Source organism: Salminus brasiliensis, chromosome 12 (genome assembly GCF_030463535.1).
Source record: "Salminus brasiliensis chromosome 12, fSalBra1.hap2, whole genome shotgun sequence".
NCBI lineage: Eukaryota > Metazoa > Chordata > Actinopteri > Characiformes > Bryconidae > Salminus > Salminus brasiliensis.
In genome coordinates this window covers 31,377,813-31,385,975 of record NC_132889.1, presented here as the reverse complement: position 1 = coordinate 31,385,975, position 8,163 = coordinate 31,377,813, and the positions used below count along the sequence as shown (strand labels likewise).

Genomic DNA, 8,163 nt, shown 5'->3' with positions numbered 1-8,163 from the left:
GACAACCCTTATTGAGAGCTTACTATGTGTTTAGTACTGGTTAATAACTATGCTAATAAATAAGCAGATATAACACATAAAAAGGACAACAGGGACCACATTCATCTATACTGTTAAAGCTCAGATGTGTCTGGTTACTGATCTTACTGTGCGTTGTGCATACGTGGTCTACTGGTCAGCTTCAGCCGAGGTTTGTTCATGAATTACTAGAATTTAACTCCAACAGGAGCTTTTATAAGTCAGATATGATGGTCTACAAATATCAAACTATTCATAAACCTTTACCACTCACTCCTCCCTCTTAATTAAAGGTGGTATCAAATGAGATTCTAAAAAGTACCTACTCAAACAGAAACACGGCTTATATAAAGACACAGCTTTACAACGTTTGCATTTTTGACCCTCTGTGTTTCTTTTATTTTGTCACATTACAGTTAGCAATACAAATGGTTGCTACTGACCAGCACACTAAAGCTACACTAAAGAAAAGTGTGTCCTATTTTCTCTGCAGGGAGAAAAAAGCTCAACAGGTGCAGTTTATAATTTGTAAACACTCTCAGACTAAATGCAGGGAGACGCACTTAATGGTCCTGCAGATGACCTTTTTCCCTACATGCAGGGTTTTCCCTACATTCAGCTGACCTTGGGTAAGCCAAAGAAAGAACTAACTGTCAAAATATTAAACTCTAACACATTAGGCCTACTAATACTTCATTAGAAACTGCATAACTTAAAAAATGCTTAAATAAATATAGGTGAATATGGGCTCATGTTTAGTCTGTGCTCCTCCCTCTCTCAATTTGTTTACTGTTTATTCCCATTTGCTGTGTAGAACTCCCCCATCACATGACATCTCCAAAGACTTAAAGTGGAGAGCTGAGAGCTTGCTGGGATTTGAATTTATAATCTCCTCATACTTCATGAGCAGCAGATAGACCGTAGGGCCACTCCAGAGCTGTGACATTACAGTCAATTTTCTTGACTGAAATCAGGACTCTTTTTTGGAAAACCTTTTCCAGGACGTTTTCAGGACATTTTCATGACTTTCATACATGGCAACATACATACAATGAGCATCTTAAAAGCCTCTCTATAATTTTCTGTTTTACACACATGATTACTGGATGGACTATTCCTAGGAACTCCTAGTACCATAGATGTATCCTCTAAGTAAGTCTACGTGGATCTGCAAATCCAGTGGTTGAAATATGCAATATCAATAGCTCATTTTCCAGGATATTTCCAGGACATTGCAGCTATTTTCTCATTTTCCTCGAGTTCTCCAGGATGCATGGGAACCCTAAGAAATGCATATGGCTCCACAGTTCTAGAGTGGCGCAACTGTCAAACTGTCTGCTTGAGAAAAGACAGGAGATCATATATTTAAATCCTATCAACACCACAGCCCTCAGGGTTGGAAGGCCTCCCCTATCACAGAAGCACAAGATGTGAGTTAGGAGAACCTCTGATTTCTGAGTTAATTCAAAAATCACTCTGTAATTGGTTACTTATCAGTTTAATTATTTTTTCACAGTGTTGCAGTTGGCCGGTGTTGCAAAGGCAATGATGATGCCAATGAAGTATTTTACTGTAGTAATGATATCACACTGTCCGACCATAATCGAAAAAGAAAGGGCTCATTGAAAGGACTCTGCATCCACTCCGCTGTTAAAAAGCAAATGCACTTCGCCCAGGCCCATCCACATTACTCAGCAGCCAGTTACCATCAGGCCAAGCGAGGAACTTGCAGAGGAAATACTGACCACGCACAGCATCTTGTAATAACCACAGGCTGTAATTAATTCAAAAACTGCCCAGTTAGTCAGCTGTGAACATTAACAGAGAGAGCTGCTAAACCAATAGGCAGAACAAACAGCAGACCGACTCCTATCTCCAGACACACACAGAGAAAAGGCTGTTGTCTCCAATTCGGTTTGCCATCTTGTTGTTTATTCTGTTGCCATGACAGGCAGACTGTGCCAAATCTTGTGTGGTCCATAGCTTACACCTAGCAAAGTTCTGCCCAACACTTGCCTCCAGCATTCACAAACACACACAACAGATGGAAGGAAGAACAAAATAAACAGTCTCAGCTCACTGAGTGAATGACAGCGGTGGACAGTCTAAAGGCTATAGACTAACTAACTGAATTGGTTGAGTGGTTCGAGTTTAAGGCCTCCTCACAGAAAGCTTATAGACCAAATAGTCGGGAATACAACGGCTTATTCCAGAGTGACTGGTTTACAGGACTTTTAAAGTACATGCCAGGCCAAGAGGTAAAAGCAGGGTGTTGTAAGGCAAAATATAGTCTAATAGTCACCTGAGCACATTATTTAAACCATATCTCACTCAGCAGTAAGAGAGTTTTACTGTAGAAGCTCCAGATCTCATTAGAACAGATGCAGGACATCCAGGAAAAAGGAGCAAGAGCTTCTCATTCTGAAGAAAGTAGGTGAGATCTTCTGAGCTAGTCTGAAGAACAGAGCTTGGTTCCTCCAGGTTTCTCCTGGACGCCCCCCAGTCCAGCCAGCACAGTGTGGACGTGTTCAATACCATCATCATCATCAGCAGCAGCAGCAGCAGCTGCAGCTCATCTGATTTACCATCATTAAGCTCTGATTTACTAAACCAGGTGTTGGATGATCACTATAAATAACACTAGACTCCATGAGGAGAGCTTTGGAGATGTTTTAATGAACACAGTGATGTAAAATCACGACTTTCTGTATGAATGTTATTAGTGTTTATTCTAGTATCAGTGTTTTATTGAGGAAATAAACACTTACTGTCCATATATATATATATATATATATATATATATATAGAAACTGGTGTCTATCACCAGTTTCTAAAGTCAGTACGTTTCACTACAGATCAGGAGTGACGTTTCAGACAATATTTTCTTTGACATGTCTGTGGAATTCCCAACGTATAACGTAGCTAAAAAACTGGCATCATCATTCACAGAAATTGTGTTTGGTTTTATGGTAAATCAAAATTGCTGATTCAGCAAAATACAGATACTACACTGCAGGCTTGTTGATCCCTCATTAACGTCAAGGCTTAATGTTTGCTAACGACTATGGAACTAGTGTGAAATAATGTGTTGTGTGGTTAATATTAAGCTATTATATAATAATAAGTTCTCAATATGCGTAGTTAACAGAGTGAGGAATTGAAGCATGGGACCACCAGTTCCATCAGGGTATTTTCTTGCTATAAGTGGTACAAGCGGTCACTTAAGGCCAACCAAATAACAAAGGGTCGCTAGAACTAATAATCTGTGTCAACCATGTAATTGGTAGGTAAAAGTATTGTGTATTAATGTTATTTTAATAAATATATTTGATTTAAATAAATATATACAATTTATATAAACATAAAATATGTATATAGATACATTTTTCTAAAAAAAAACACATTTTAAACAGAATTATTTAAATATGTTTTAGTTAACTGGTGTTTTGTTGTTTTTGCCTTAGCACAGACTGCACTTTTTAAATATTTTTATATTATTATTGAATAATAAAAATAATTATTAAATAATAATAATAATAATATATTTATAAGAATTATATTATTTTCATGTTTTTTCAATAAGCACATATAACTGGGATAGATGAGGATGAGGTGCAAGCCCTACAAACAGGACATCGCTCAGGGCCAGTAAATGTCCAGAAGTGGCCCTGGTTCGTCTTCCTGCACTACAGGATCAGCTGAATTCCTCTGAGCTGGGAAAGGGAGCGCCCCCAGACCATCAGAGCAGAACTCATCAATCAGTGTCAGAGATAAGATCTAAAAAGTCAGTTAGCACTCATTTGATGGCACTACCACTTTAACAGCACTGTTCAAAACTGAAAGCCATTTTACGTGTGTGTGTGTGAGAGAGAGAGAGAGAGAGAGAGAGAGAGTGTGTGTGTGTGTGTGTGTATATATATATATGTTTCATGCTGATGCAGCAAGAAGAAAACTACCCAAAGTGACCGATCATGTTTTCTTTTTATCTCCCACCCCTGACCTGTAGGTCACGCTTTAGGGCACAGCTACACACACAAACACACACACACACACGCAGAAACTCACACACATGCTAAACGGAAACTAAGCCAAGTGCATGATGGGAAATGAAGCCCCGCTATGGTCGCCTAGATAATATCAAAATAGAAACCAGAGCGTCACTTTCACACAAAAGCTGTAGGTGCATTTAAACTGAAAGCACTTTAATTCAGAATGTGAACCAGTTCAACACTGAACTCAGAGAGACAGCATGCTGTAGTCACTGCAGTTCCAGCGATCCCACACCCCAAAGTGCAAGCGTGCAACAAAATACTGCATATATTGAACTGTCAATGCAAACGAGTGAGATATAAGACACTATAACAATGAAAAAGTCTCCAGCGTTAAAGAAAAAGCTGCGCTTCTCAGTTCCACAGGCTTCCACAGGCTTCCACAAGCAGCCGCTTGACATTTTATAGCTAGACTTTTATAGCTATATATACACAATAATATATAATAATATTTACGTCAGCATTCCAAAAAAGATAACTTTAGAAGATGAAAGTCATGTACAAAGATTAGCATTTCTATTGATCTGATCATAAAGACATTTTGACACAATGTAAAAAACAACTGCCAGATTTACATATGGTCAAATACTGGAAAATGCAAAAAATGGACACAAGGTTTTTGCATGGCGGTGACCATGTGCAAAAAAGAAATATATATATATATATATGCAAACTGGTGAGATTTAATATAAACCTAAAAAAAAAAAACATTAGCAATGCCACAGTTGTCACAGCTGTATTTCTCGTTCCCAGTCATCCACAAGCAGCAGCTGGACATTTTATAGACTTTTATGGCTTTCCAAACTGCGTTACCAGCCAATTTGCCAAACCTGGGACAGCACTGCTTCATCACTTGCCAGTCATTGCATTAACACGGACTGTCTTTCACAGCTCTGCAAATGGCATGGTCGCCCTATCTGCCAGCGCTCGTTCATCATTTGCCTCATGCTCGACTCCCTTCTTGTCGTTTGCCTACTGTTGCTCTGACAGCAATCAGCAGGAAACTTTCAGAGACCCCCAAACAGCAGAACCTCCAACTTTCAGAGCAGACCAGAGCAGAGCAGAGCAGGGCAGGGCAGGGCAGGGCAGAGCCTGTCAGGGTTCAACTCTGCAGCACTAAAGTGTACAGGCCTGTGCTATTCTTGCCCCAGAGGGTGGATAAGTGAAGCTCTCGCGCTCGCGCCCGCGCTCTGACAGGAGGTTGGACTCTCCGCCTGTTGATCCAATAAACAGAGCTCGAGCTTGAACCTTGCGAAACACACCGGCGCCAAAGGGAGCAGAGCCTAAATAAAGCCAGTGCCGCCCGATCCAGCCCCCCTTTAGCGCGCTTTCAGGCCCAAACTGCCCTCATGTGGGACTGTAAACTTTGCCAACAGTGTCTCCAATAATAAACCCAGCCGAGCAGCGAGCGAGCGAGCGAGCGCGAGGTCAGCCCCCTCCCTCCTCCTCCTCCTCCTCCTCCTCCTCCGCTCTCCTCTCTCAGCGCGGATCGCCTCGCAGTGACACCGCCGAGCACTCTCGCCGGACTTTGTTTACAGCGCTGACGGGTCTGCTCTGCTGATCCTCTCTCCTAATAAAAGTGCATGACACGCGTCAAAACCACGGGAACTCAGCACCGGGGAGCGCGCGCGCGCGGCTGTAGCGGACCTACCTCGTGCGCGGCGTTTAAATCTGCCGTCGTGTCGCATAAAAAACAAAAGTGCAGGAGAAGCGCTCCGGATATCACAGCCGACCCAGAAACACCAGCAGCCTCTCTCTCTCTCCCTCTCTCTCTCTCTCCCTCTCTCTCCACTCCTTCTCTGTCCGTCTGTGGCAACCAGTGGGGGCTACGCAGTTTTTCATTCGCCTCTCTCTCTCTCTCTCTCTCTCTCTCTCTCTCTCTGTCTCTCTCTCTCTCTCTCTCCCGCTTTCTCTCTCTCTCACTCTCTCACTCGCTCGTTTTTTTAACCGCCCACTTCCGGTGTTGTTGCTCGCGAAGCCTGCACGAGCTGCAGTTTACTCTTACTATAGTGCCGTGTATTAGGTATTGTAATTAATGCTAATTACTCATTAGGAGTCATTTTAATTAATGACATAAGATTAATTACCCTTGTTTATTTATTTATTTAAACAGTGATATAAATAGAGATTTAATATTAAAACCATAAATAGATAGATCGATATAGAGATCAATTATTTGTTAAGTGAAATCAGATTTAATATTATTATTATTATTATTATTATTATTATTATTATAAGACATAAATGTTCATTTTAGTTACTTATGTATGTAATAAGAAACGACAGATAGATAGATAGATAGATAGATAGATAGATCTATCATTTGTTTATATATTTATTTATGGTTTGGTTGATTCATTCATTGTTCTTATGACTTATAATTACTTATTAGGCAAGTAATTTCAATTATATCGATAATCATTAGGTACCAATCTATCAATCTATCTATCTATCTATCTATCTATATGATAACTATTTGGTAGATAGATATTTGTCCATTATTTATTTAATTTAATATTTATTTATTTATTAGATAACATAAATTAGATTGATTGTCAGTAGGTATGTTTTTTGTTGTATTAATTATATGTGTATTTATTCTACAAAAACTAAATATAGATCATCATTTTAATTATTATTTTATTCATTTTTCTAATTACTGCTAATTACTTTAGTAATTACACAGTAATATGTAGTAATTAAATTAAATGAATTATTGATGGTTCCAAAATAGTTTTTTTTATTCATATAGATTCATATAGATTCACACTATTCATTAATAGATCTGTTTATCTATAATATTTTAAAAATATTTAGTACAGGGAGATAAATAAATATATTAATTCATGTATTAATTCATGCATGAATTATTTTTTTATTAAACTGGACACACTTACACTTGTCTGAACGCTAGGTAATCTGCTCCAAATTCTGTTTGCACTGCTAGTGTAGTCATGGATCCACCTACCAGTGTGGACGTCATTTGCTTCAGAGCTGCTTGAGTAATTTGTAAAGTGTTTAATAATGTAAAGAAATGAGGATTCCTCTCACAGCTCAATTAACAGCCGTGGAGCTCCATGGGACCAATCCTGACAAGTGTTTATTAACTGTGTAATTAGTAATTAAGGTTTATTCTGTAAAGACAGGAAGAAAACGATTCAGGGTCAAATACGGCGCAGTTAAAACACATACGGGTCAGTTATGGCAATGGCAAGCGTACTGTGGGCCCAAACCGGGGCAGGACAGAGTATGGGCCAGAGCTGAGCCATGACTCATTTGCTATCTGAGAACTCTTTTACACTCTACTGATGTAAAGCCATTAGGCCATTAGGCCTAAGTCTCTTGTGTCTATTGTGTAAGTTAATTGTGTAATTGTGTAGTTCTGTCTTGTGTAAAACACGCTTGCTTTTAGACGACAGCTCTCTGCGGGCCCCCCTGCGGGCACACACACTGCTTTATGATGTCAACTCAGTCGTTTCTTTGAAGTTTAAAAGTGTCTGCTGTAAATGTGCGCCAGTTTTCTAATAGTAAAATAAAGAGCCACAGGGCCAACAGCACACACTTTCTTATGTATTCACATAAATAAATACACACACAAACCACAAACATACATCCAGAAAGCCCGGCAGACATATGTTTTACAACACACAAAGAGGACACATATGAGTCACAGGGCCTTTAGCGCTGCATGTGTGGTGTGATGTTTTCCCACTCATATGCAGACAAGCCCCCCATACTATGACTGGTTGGTAGTTCGGTAGTTCAGAAAGCCTCAGTTCACTACCAAAGGTTTATTTAAAAAAAAAAAAAAAGATCTATACACCATCTATCTATCCGTCCATCCATCCACCCACCCGTTCTTCCATCTATCGATTCATCAGCCTATCCATCCATCAATCCTTCTGCCCATCCATCTACTCATCCATCCACCCATCCTTTCATCCGCCTATCCACTTATCCACTTATATATCCATGCATCCATTTATCCATCAGGCCATCCACCTATCAGTCTACCCATCCATCCACCCATACTTTCATCCACCTATCTGTTTAGTCACTCACCCATCTGCCCATCCATCTACCCATCCCTCCGCCC

At 39.8% G+C, this 8,163-nt stretch overlaps 1 protein-coding gene across 2 annotated transcripts in view; it reads right to left on the bottom strand.

Annotated features, from left to right (window-relative positions):
• The window catches only part of LOC140573532 (signal transducer and activator of transcription 5B-like), a 121,863-nt gene extending 115,980 nt beyond the window's left edge, over nucleotides 1-5,883 (bottom strand). For both annotated transcript variants that reach the window (XM_072692940.1, XM_072692941.1), the window contains exon 1: nucleotides 5,719-5,883. The gene's annotated coding sequence lies outside the window, so the exon portion shown is untranslated. The remainder of the gene's footprint in view (nucleotides 1-5,718) is intronic.
• Between the last annotated feature and the right edge of the window lie 2,280 nt (nucleotides 5,884-8,163).